This window comes from Bombus vosnesenskii, unplaced genomic scaffold (genome assembly GCF_011952255.1).
Source record: "Bombus vosnesenskii isolate JDL3184/JDL3185 unplaced genomic scaffold, Bvos_JDL3184-5_v1.1 scf7180000013267, whole genome shotgun sequence".
Taxonomy (NCBI): domain Eukaryota; kingdom Metazoa; phylum Arthropoda; class Insecta; order Hymenoptera; family Apidae; genus Bombus; species Bombus vosnesenskii.
The window spans coordinates 1,248,008-1,260,030 of record NW_022882927.1 but is presented as its reverse complement, the minus strand read 5'-3'; the positions used below and the strand labels follow the sequence as shown (position 1 = coordinate 1,260,030).

The 12,023-nt window shown below is 40.8% G+C and overlaps 1 long non-coding RNA gene across 1 annotated transcript in view; it reads left to right on the top strand.

The window, feature by feature from the left end:
• LOC117230404 overlaps positions 1-10,971 on the top strand; it is a 90,996-nt gene extending 80,025 nt beyond the window's left edge. Inside the window, exon 4 of the long non-coding RNA XR_004492778.1 lies at positions 7,565-10,971. This is a non-coding gene — a long non-coding RNA (uncharacterized LOC117230404). The remainder of the gene's footprint in view (positions 1-7,564) is intronic.
• The last annotated feature ends 1,052 nt before the right edge of the window (positions 10,972-12,023 follow it).

Here is a 12,023-nt window from a genome sequence, read left to right as displayed (position 1 = left end):
TCTCAATTGTTCTTAAAATTTTACGGAGCTTTTGCGATATTGGGCGCTTTAATAATGGAGGAGTATACATCTAAGAGGATTTGCCTGGAAACGGTATAGCCCGATGTACGGTGAACCAACAAAGAATAGAAAAAAGTTTCAACGCCTTAAGAGCTGCTTTTAAGCTGCGTATAATTTTATTAATTTACAAGCGAATCGACTAAATAATTTTCTACGTTCCTTTTTCGTTTTCAAGTTCTTCGTTTCTCTCTCTCTCCCTCTCTCCAAGTGATTAATTCAAGCAAGTACATTTTGACTAGTACGAAGTGATTATTTAAATACGTGCATTTTTTAACACTACGAACATACGAAAAAATTGATTTCTTTCTTTTTAATCATTCGCTGAAAATAAATTCGAAGAAGATAAGAGGCGGAACAATAATCATAGTCACAATTTTTTGTAATTGGACACTTGAACGATATTTAAACACACGGTATAAAGATTCATACGGAAATTCGTACATTATCGAACGTTACTTAATCGTTGTAACAGAAATTCTATGATTTTGTTTTCTTGCAAAGAGAAATGCAAACGATAGCGCACCACGAGTAGAACCAAAAAATGAAAACTCGCGAATGAAAACTAGTACGTATTTACATACAAGCGCGAACAGCGTCGAATCGATCTAATCGCAATCGAATTTCGTCGCTGGCAGAATTTCAATAACGCCCTATGAGGTTGGCCTGAAAATACGAACCGGAGATTCCGCTTAATACGACGCGATAAAATCTCGCCCGTTACTTCGCTTGCCTAAATAACAAATTTCCTTCGGTTTATAAAATGTTTTTCTCTCGGTAACAAATTACAGTGGCTGTTAGTCTTAATGCACGGGAGTGAAAAGACACGCGCTCTGTGGCGAAGTCGCTCGCGCGAACAGCCGCGCAATCGCGCGGTTACGTTGCACCGGCAAGCGAGAGAGTGGCGTCGACTGGCTCGGAAAATAAATGTCGGGGCGTATGATCGTACGCGACTGTTAGTACTATAACTGTCTGTTAGTTATGTACCCAGGACGATTCCACGGACGAGTTTAGACGACCGCTGGAACCGCTTTTCTAAAATATGAACATATGAGATATGAAACGGAAAGGAACGCGAAGCGTTGTTCGGAGTCCGAAGGAATTTTCCCGAGTGAGATTCGAATTCATCGAGCGAGGCGAATCTCCTCGAAACGAGAATCCACGAGGGACGAGTTTTCGCGACGCGAGATGGCGCTCTTTCAAATTGTTTTCCGTCCGAAACCGAATACGACATGTCACGGTGAACGTCGCGCGAATTCCTGACAGAGCTGCGGCGAAGGCGAGCTGAATCGATCCCTTAACGAGAGCTCCGGTTGTCCATGCAGAAATCAAAGTCACTTGGCACGGCGGGTTCAGAGGAATTTCATTTGCCAGATTCTAGCAACGCGACGAACCTTCTCGACCGACTAATTCGCGCGACGCTCTAGATACGGGCTAGAACTTTGTAACACGGACGAGCCACGTTTTACCTGCTCGCTATCGATTCTTGCCGTCGCGTCGTAACTGGCGTAACCGGTGTATCCAGCCAGGCGATACGAAAACGGATACGATCTACTTGATGAAATGCTTTCGTGCAATCCGTTCGACGATGTCAAACTCCAGACTTTCCTTCCTTTTTCAGATTTTTTCCACGTTACGTGCCACGATAATTCAAAGTTACTCGGCTTTGTAAACCGGCGTTGTGTTTATCGGCAAACGTAACCATGCATATAATATACCTAATACTTATATACTTATTTATACCTCGTATAATTATATACTAATTTACCGTTGAACTCTGATACTCTTGCATACCTCGTCCATTGACAATCTTCGTAACTTTATCAATGACTTTAGCAATTAATTTCAAAGGATGTTTCTTACATCTTCTACATTTGCACGATAAGGATCGACTTTTCTAGACAGAAATTACCACCCTAAGACCAAATTGTGGCAACTAATCACGCAGGTATTATTTCAGAGATCGCTCTGCTGTCATCCGATTCTAATGAGAACGGTGAACGATAAGAACGAATCACGTTGAATCTTATTCGGATAACGATCAATGTCTTTGTCATTGACCCTCAGAAATTCGTTTCAAATCGATCAAATGTTCTTTTCACTGCCACTCTTTAAAATCTCATTGTACAGGAATAACGAGAATCGCAAACAAGAGTTCCAGCAATGTGATTAAGAGGATCTAAAACCTTGAGTTTCCTTCTTCGACTTTCAAAAATTAGTCGAGTAATCGTAGGACGATTGTGTTGAACGTGCTTTACCGTAGCTTCGTGTAACGTATGTTGAAAACGCTAGAAATCTTAGCCAATGGCGCACAACCAGGAAAAGGAGATGGATTATAAAATTTAAGCATTCTCCTAGATGGAGGGGACAATATTTAAGCTGGTCAAAATCGGTCGCCGGTCCCCAGCGACAGATTTGCTCGTATGATTTACACGTGGCTGGCGCACTTGGTCGACATGTGCATATACCATATACCTTGCGAAGAGGAAGGAAGAATCGATCTCGCAGTGATATAGATAAATTAACGACGATACCGTATATCTTGACGCCGGTAATTCCCCGGACGATCGACGTAACAGCTTCTGAACCTGAGTGCACGTGTTCGTCACTCGTTATCCGGCACAGTTGCCCACGAAAATACACCAACATCGTTAAGAAGCAGAGTAAGCAGAGGATACGCTAGTTTTGAGAATGTATAGATGAGATTACAAGTATATTCCTGTTTAAATTAGAATATAGATACGTATAATTTTTCTTGTATAAATCAATTTCTTGGATTATTCTACGTTTAAAAATAAACCATTCATTTAGCGATATTTAAAGATGTACGTAGTCGGTGGTTTGTTTGTTATTTTGGTCTTAAATTCTTAGACATAAATAGAAGATTATACCGTTCTAAATTTCTTTATCGAATAATTTATTTTCCTGATTTTAAGCTACTCGATAGGTCTATCTTGTTTCGTTCAGCCTCTGAAAACTGCTTCCTCTTATTTGGTAATGCTCTCACGATTAACAATACCATCGTAGTAATATTATTTGTATGATTATAAAACAAGGTAATTACTAGTGTTAAACACTTTCCAATAGTAATATCAATTTACATGAGATTATGTAAAATCGTCGATTATGTAACTCGTTTATCGAGTTCATCCCGTGACGTGACTGTTCGATAGGATTAACATCTCGTGCTTACTTCTACTATATATCTTGATATATGTGCTTGTTCTTGACTATACCGGAAACTTCAGCGAAATCCCCTACAAATTGCACAGAGATAAAAGTCTGTAGCGATACTTTGCTTATCCAAAGGAATAAGTTAGAATTTAAAAATTAGGTATGACACGATAAATTCGCTCGATTATCCTTCATTTGTACTACTTTGTTGCTCTTTTATGAAACAACAGATTAAGGAGACAAAAGCGAAACGCGCAATTTCCCTTAAGTAATAAACTCATCCACCATATTCATCAGTAGACGCAAACACCTTTTTCAAGGTATTCCTGCCAAATCACCGTGACAGTTACAAGCACGCTTGGTTGCTCTGGGAGGCTGATAACGCCGCGTTGGAATCATTAGCACTCAACGTTTTTAGAAAAAGAAAATTTCAATAACACCGAACGACCAGGCGAGTTCAGTTCCGCGATCAACGTGCTCCTCCGTCGAAATTATTCCAGCCGCGGGCAACGTCGAAATCGCATTCGACTGTTTGTAGATCGTAACTTAATAAGCGTAAGAATATTTCCTTTCTCTTGACTTATTTCGATCTTTGCTCCTGTATGCCATTAAAAATCCGCCGATAACAAACCCGTGCAAGATAAAAATTTCGTCCGTGATTTCGTAGAGGAAAACATGAAAATGACCCGCCATTGGAGAGGGTTAATATGCCAAAATCTTTATTTATTCCGCAGACGGTTGCCGATCGTTCGCTAAATCGGCTGCTCTATCGAAGGTCTCGTTATTTATGCGATTATTATTACGCCAGGCGAATACTGGCGGTGGTTAGGTGCCGAGAGTGATGTGTAGCCCTGCGTGTTCGACATCGGAGCCGATAGGGCGGGACTGAAAATTCCGAGGACGTGCTAGGAACGTCGTCCCTCTCGGAGCAATTGTCCAGTTCCCTGTTAGAACTTGACACACCGCTCACGTATAATCTTCCCAGGTTAGCCGATTCCTCGTCAGTGGAAATTGCGAATACACGCACAAAACGCGCGTGCAAATACTCGATCCATAGACGCATCGGCACGTATTTGCTGGGCGTTTTGTAGTACCGTTTCTCCGCATTGCGCCTCGACATCCGACATAATTGCTAGCGTCGGTGGAGAGTAGACCATTGGCTGGAATTAATACCGATTCACAGCAGTCGCATTCGTACGAACAAACGAACGAACGAACGAACAGACGTGCCGCGGCTAGGACCGATAGTTTGTCGAACCAGCGAGCTTCCCTCGCGGCGTTTAAGAGCGCCCAGCATTGAGCCGTAACCGCTTGATATAACTAGCGATCAGCGAATGCTAATAACTATGCTATAGACGACGCAGATAGGGATAATCGGAGGAGCAACTAAGATGATTACTGCTTATTGTTGTATTACGAGATAACTCCTAATGAATCGCCATTACGCGACAAACACGCAATGATCGTATCGTATGCTTAGTGTCGAATCTGTGTTCGGCTCGCTCTTGTTGAAATGGATGAATTTATGGAGCGATGTTGGCCCGGAATACGTATATAAAACGTGTTGGAAGGTGACGATCAGTTTGTTTCGTAAGAGGAAAAGAAAGGTAAAAAGAACAACGATCCAACTGAAAACTGGTGCATTGTTCCGTCTTATTTCCTTGTGCTGTTTTTAACGAATGTCAACAATTGATTTATCGTAAGAGACAGTGATTTTTATTATTCGTAGTTTATCCTATGTATATGGATTCCCTTTAATCCCTTTAATCCCTTTAATCCTTTAGTCCGTCGTGATATAAACAATACCTTATAATATCGTAATATAATAATACAAAACCGTAACACGCCGTTAGACTCAAATAGAACAACACTCATCGGGTTGATTTTAAAGCTTACCTACCCTTTCTTTCGAAGAAAGGAAGATTAATCCCGAACGCTTTGTTATTGTCCGTCGTAAGTTCTTTTTATCTCAAACTAATGAAATGACATCGTTAGTTTGCACTACCTCTAAAACTGCCGTTGACAATATAATATATTATCCCTTGCTTTCCTCTTATCATATATCTCAAGAGCAATCAATAGTTGCGGAGGATCAATCGTAAATTAAAAAGGAGGATATGTACTTGAAAGGAACGGCAATGAAATTAAAACAGTTTATTCTTCGTTCAAAACTGCGATCGAAAGTTGCGAGGCTTAATTCGATTAAAATCAAATTCGAATAACGAATTTGAATAATTAAAACCTTTTTTTATCGTCATTTTTTCAGAAGAATGGTTCTTTTTACAGGAACTCGACGATTGTATCGAACCATTTGGAAAATTGAGTCGATGGAAATTTTTTCGATATATATCGCGAGAACGGAGTGGCAAAGATTTATGGACAGCAAATGTCTAGAGGGGAAATGGGAGATGAAGCGGTTGCAAAGACTTTGAAATAGATATATCGTTATATTTTTCCAAAGTAGTAGATCGCTCCAAAACATAATCGTTTCTTATACAAACTAAGAAGCGTTTTAAAAGCGCATCGCTTACTCGCGTATTTTCATTTAATATACTAAGAAAGTTCTGGCGTATAAAATAGTTTAATCGTTTAGCCTTCATCGCAGAGCCAAGTCTAGTTTCTATGTTATCAGGCTTAAATAAATAAATACACGCGTGCGTACAATTGCTTGGCCTTCGCATATTATATATTCTACCGTTTTATATTCTACCGAATATAATCAAACCATCAGTGATACAATTTGAATGACAGCGGAAGAAAATGCCAAAACGTACCTATTCTCCGTACGTACCTAAACTTAAGTTTATGGTAATTTAAAAATAATAAAAATCCACGAGGCTGCTTCTTCTCATAGCTCCCGCTGAAATACAAAGCATTACGTCTTCTCTATTATTTAATTAAGAAGCATCCCGATATTAGTTCACTAACTTTACCTCAATGTCTAGATATTAATCAAGAATAGTCGTTTAAAAGTTTATCGTTTCTACCTTGCCGTAAGAAAAGTTGTTCAAACTCTTCGTTTACATTCTTTCCCTTCAATAATTTCAATTTACCTGTACAATTTGCACGTTTAATCGACGAATAAGTTGGACCGTACGATCGTAAGGTTCGAATCAATTTCACTTTCTTTATATTCGAAGAAACTCATTTCGATTAATATGTGTAACCACACGGTACGCGATATAACGTAGAAAACGTTAAGTAACGTGCGAAACTATGTAAAATATCGAAAATGGAGTACTCGTGTAAATAATTCTTGCAGCAAATTTATAGCAAAAGATCTCTTACGCTTCTCTCGTATCTCTTTAATTCTCTCTATAAAAATACGAAACTGAAGATACGTAATAAGAATCTGCAGTGTAGTCGTCAGTTACGCGTAATTGCGTTGTTCGTCGCTATTTTCCTTATCTACAAATTTATATTAGATGTTCAGCGCATGAAAGCTGTTCGTAATCGGCGAACTTCGAAACTCGCGTCGGCAATACTCTTGCATGACATAGCCGGTTCAAAGACTTTTCGGCCGCGGTCGTGGATCAAAGTAGCGCGCCAAGTGAACTTTCAAAGGCTTATGAAATTCCAGCAGTCGCTTTTATACGCGAATCGTTGCGCGGTCGCGGATGGTAACGAGCGAATCCGTAAGTTTTTTTCTTTCTAATTAACGACACGGAAAACGTGGTCGCGCGGCCTTTTCAGTCGCGAACCGTTTTCCCGTTGAAGCCGTGTGTAATCTCGCAACTGAGCGTCGAAGGAAACAAAGAAAAACCAAGAATTTTACGTTTGTAAAGGAGGAAAAAACGGGAAACCAGTCGATCGACGAATTGTACGTTGATCAATAGTCAGCGACTATTCTCTCGCGGTAATGATATCTATTCGTTTCGTAAAAAGAGTAACGACTGTTTGATCTGTCGAGGATCGAGGTATACGAGTTAACCAAAATGGAACGTTAACCTCGAATAAGGGCCTAAAGCACGTTTGTAATTGTAAGTTTCGCGAAAAAGGTTGGGAAAAGTTTTTAAGTCACGTTATATTTGACAAACTGAATGCGCTTAACGAACGACTATAAAACCATACTCTACCGCTAACTCGATTTTGACCAAAATGTGTTATACGATTCCTGAATTTAAGCGCTCGAATCAAGAAATAGATACAGAATGTCGTTAAATCAATTATATAAAGTCGATGGCGATGATCTAACGAAATATTCAGACAGAATACAACTTCCGTTTTAATCAAAACGTATAGGATGTCGTAGCTATAGGATTTTGCATGTTACTCTGTTAATTATCCACGCAATTCGAGGATTTGATTCGCAACTGCTTTGCATTTCTTCCAGCTACCTAGTTTACATATGTCGTGATGCAGGTTTGATGAAGCGGAGGCTTAAAATTCCAGCAGGCCCGTCACACCGGATATGGAATAACAAGCGTATCTCGTAACAGCCAATTCCCTCGACAGCGGAGCTCAAGAAAGCAGACGGAAACTAACGCGTTACCTGCAAGACAGTTCGTAACTCTGTGGAACTCGTTGAAACTCGTAATATCTTTGCTACTTCTCCACTGACAACGAAGAGAACAGATTGGAGATGTATAGAAAGAGAACGGAGCTATCTTCCGCTGGCTGCTTTCGTTCCTATACATCTTCCTAGTTGACGTCATTGTCGACGTCCTGGACTCGGCATAGCCGTGCTGATGGTCGCTGTTAGTCAACGAAATCCTTTGATCCTTTACCTCCTACCGCTTCCCTTTCGAACAGCGTACATGCGAACGCCGAAATGTTGCGCCACTTTTATCTCATCGATTTTGATTTCATTAACCCGGAAATCTCTACCAATATCGCGAACATCGAGACACAGATTTCTGTTCCGAAACTTATCGATCAACGGAGCCAGAGCAGCGTGCAAATCTTATTAAGGATCGAGAGACTCTGAAGGAATTTTGGCACGCCACGAGGAAAAGCAGCTGATTCGGATTAAGTTTCGACCGATGGAAATGCGTGGAAAGAGACAGAGAAAAGAGGAACTAACATGGTTGTATAATCGGCGGCCGGCTGGTTTAAAATTTATCACTTTTGGCTGGAGGCCGTGCTCGTAAAATACATCTGGCCTTAACGGGATATCGATGAAAGCGATCGGCGTGTGTTTTCGTGAACGGCGGGCGACCACCACGTATAAACCAGCCCCTCCCCCTCCTGCGATGTGTAATAAAGTGGATCAATTAAGGCGGGCAACGATGGAAATTTAGATGTTAATTAACCCACGGTCTAGAATATGGATGGTGTTTGAATGTAGCGATGGATTAATTTCGCCGAAACGTTTACCCCCGCTTAAGCGGAAAAGCAAGAATTGTTGGCGAAGCTGTGCCACTAATTAGATGAAAAAATATCGCGCGTAACCGCTGGTTTCGTCGTAGAAAATGCATTTCGGTTCTTGTTGATAAATACAGCGTGGAATTAAATGACACGGTCTCGCTTTGATATCCTTTAATTGATATTAAAAAGTCCAACAGGCTTTTGTTTCCGTTTGTTTTAGCATTGTGCCATTTACATGTAACCCAAATGAAGGTAAAATTAAACGGTTCGATAATTGCTAGCGATATGCGTTGTAATATTTACTGGCATCTGACATCTTCGTACACGTACAAACGGTTTGACGATGATCGTGTCAATAATTAGACAAGTTTCTACCATTAAAGCTATTTAATCGCTGCAATAATTCACGACTCAGGCAGCAATATCTATGTTTGTTCGAGCGAATATAACGCGATATAAACATTCCGTTGCCAGTGTGTGAAGCAACGCGTTTGTTGTTCAGAATGCACCGTACAATTAAATTGATACTCGTACGAAGTACGTTAACGATCATCGTTAAATATTTATCTAACTTTAATCCCACTTTGTGAATTCACTTGCACGTCGTAGTAAAGAACGCGGAAATAATTCTTTTTTTTTTTCAAAATACCAAAGCAATAATTTGAAAAACTAGCATGCGCAACATCATCGCTTTTTTCTGTGGCTTCTGAACGGTTCGATTATCAGCAAGCCATATTTCAGTTCGTAGGCAGTTCGCCGTTCACAATTTCCTGAAAAGTACTTTACCTTTCTTAATGGTGTGTACATACACGTACATACATACATGTATGTAATAATAATGGTGCTCGTGCGTCGTGCTACTGGAGACACGTCGAATGAAAGACGCGGCTGAATTTGTACCGCGCATCGTCTGATTTAACTCCATTTAGTCTGTCAATCATTCGGAGAAATGTATATTAGCAGGCTCTGAAGCGTGTCGTTTCAACAACGGCGACTAAACGATCTTCGATGGTATGCAGTTCCAAGCGTCATAAAAATTAAACCAGGCTTTCCATCGAAGTCGTCGAATTATTCATAACCTACCGAACAAAGCTATTTCTACAAATGAAATATTCACGGGGACTATACAGGATTCTCAGTGAAATCCAACTACCAATGGTATCTACTCAGGCTGTCGGTAACGTTACGAAGTAACGCTAATACCCTTGCATACGGACAAGTCGTTGGTGAAAAAATAAATCTGCAAATATTGGGTTCGTTGGGGAAAGAAAGCAGTCGCCTGAGCCGCGGACAATCGACTATTGACAATGGTCCAGGCGATGGCGAATTTCGCGACCTACGGCACAAACGCAACGTTCCAACGTTACTAACCATCGATTGTCCGTATCCCGAGCGAGAGAAGTAACGGACAAACGTGGGAGAGACGCACAGCGAGAAATACAGAGAATGGGGAATTAACGAAGCTAGAAAAGAGGGAGACGGATCGGGTCGGCTCGACTCGGGTAATCGCAGGGCGAGCGTCAGAGTGGGAACGAGGGCTGAAACGAAAGGGCTAGGCTATCTCGGCTAGATGCCGCATTTCCATGACGGCGTCGATGAGCCGAGAACGATCGCGGCTATTCCATTTTCCATTCGAGTGGATCCGCTCGCTTAATCGATAGTTACAGCGCAGACACGCCCGGCGCTAGCTGCGATAACTCGGTCAGCGTAAGCACGAGACTCGACCAGGTCAGCGAGCCAGATGCAAACTCATTTCGCGACGTTATCGACGGTCGGCCAGACGCGATAGCGGTTATCAGTACCGTTTCGTGAGATTTAACGAGACACGCGGAAAGGTCGCGCGGAACCGGAGGAATCGCGCGAGTCGTGCACCCCGAAATTATAAAAGGGTGTATGCTGTCTTTGTCTTTCTGTTATCTCGCGAGCACAACCTCCAAAACAAACGCGTGGAATTCGATTTTAAGATTAACGGTGATATGCTCGCGACGATCTTGATAATCGGTTGGATCACGTCGATCCGTGGTCAAGTACAGTAATTAAAGGATTAATCGTACCAGCGGTAGGTATCAGATCCGCGCCGTGCTCACGGCATTATCGTTCGTCCCACTTCCGCTTCGTTACACCTCCAACGGATCGAACTCCGTAGCATTTGTCAACCATATGAATAGCAACGCGTAAATAATTTACACGGTCGAACGATTGATGTATATTATAGCTGATTCGATGCGTCGTGCTCTAAGGACGGACTCGCTCAGGTGGTCGACGAGGATCAACCAGGGGACAGATGGAATTTCTTTCGCGTGAATTTCATAAAAGCATACACGTACGAATAGTTACGACGACCATTGCGATGAAAGCATTCGGAACGTCTTCGAGTTTTCAGAAATTGGTTAAACTTTGACAATTAAATAGGACATAAATTATGCGATGATTGAACGCGGAGCAAAAATAAGTCGCTTGATATTTGTTTCGCGCTGTTCCACAGAAACGGAGACATTTTTCTGTGGATGAAATAGCATAAATTGCGGAAGTTGTTTGCTACGAGATACGTCGATATTTTTATTGTTCGATCGAGAACGATACCGTTTAAAGATAGAGATGGCAAAATATTTAAAAGATTGGATTAAAAGGTGAGGAATTTCAGAAACAAAGTCAGTTTGGAATTATTCGAGAATATTAAAGATTATCTCTCAACGCATATGTAGAGTGTAAATGGTTTGGTAGCTCTACATACAGTAGCGGTAGTGAAATTTATCGAGCTAATTTCGGCTAAATAGCCATTTCACTAACTCGCAACGCACAAAAATCAATGTTGCTACGATTAAACTCGGCCGATTAAACCCCTGTTTTCAACGTGAACTTTTAATTCCTTGGTACAGGATTAATCGCCAAACTTAAAAATCATTTTATCTAATTCAAGAAAAATAATATTTTGCATAAAAATACGTGTTACGTTCGTCGATAGTTTTTGTAAATCAGATGCTTGATATTTTTGTTATACTCTATTTGCACGTTTTGCTTGCGGAAGATGTAAAAAATATACGACACGGAATAAAGAATTGCTGGATGGAACAACGTATTAAGCCAATGGCTACGATTAGCGATCGGTTGACTGTAATAAACGAACGCGAATAGTTTTCAAATAGCAACAAAATAACGAGACGAGTAGATTGGTAACGAGAAATGAACTGAAAACGACCGAGCTTGGTACGTTCGATCGTATAACCGGTTAACTTACTAAAGTTATTGTAATCATCTATATATTTGATACCTGTTAACATATATTCGCATATTTTCGCAACGATGCTTTCTCGCATCTGCCATTTATAAATTTCGTTCGTGCATTGTACATTGAACACTGAACACAACGAATAATCAAACCGTGCACGTAGCATTTTAAAATTCGATAACTGTAAAGCAAAATAAAGGTCGTGAATTTTGATTATCGAATTGAAAATTAATAGCGGTAAATATTGGAATTTCTT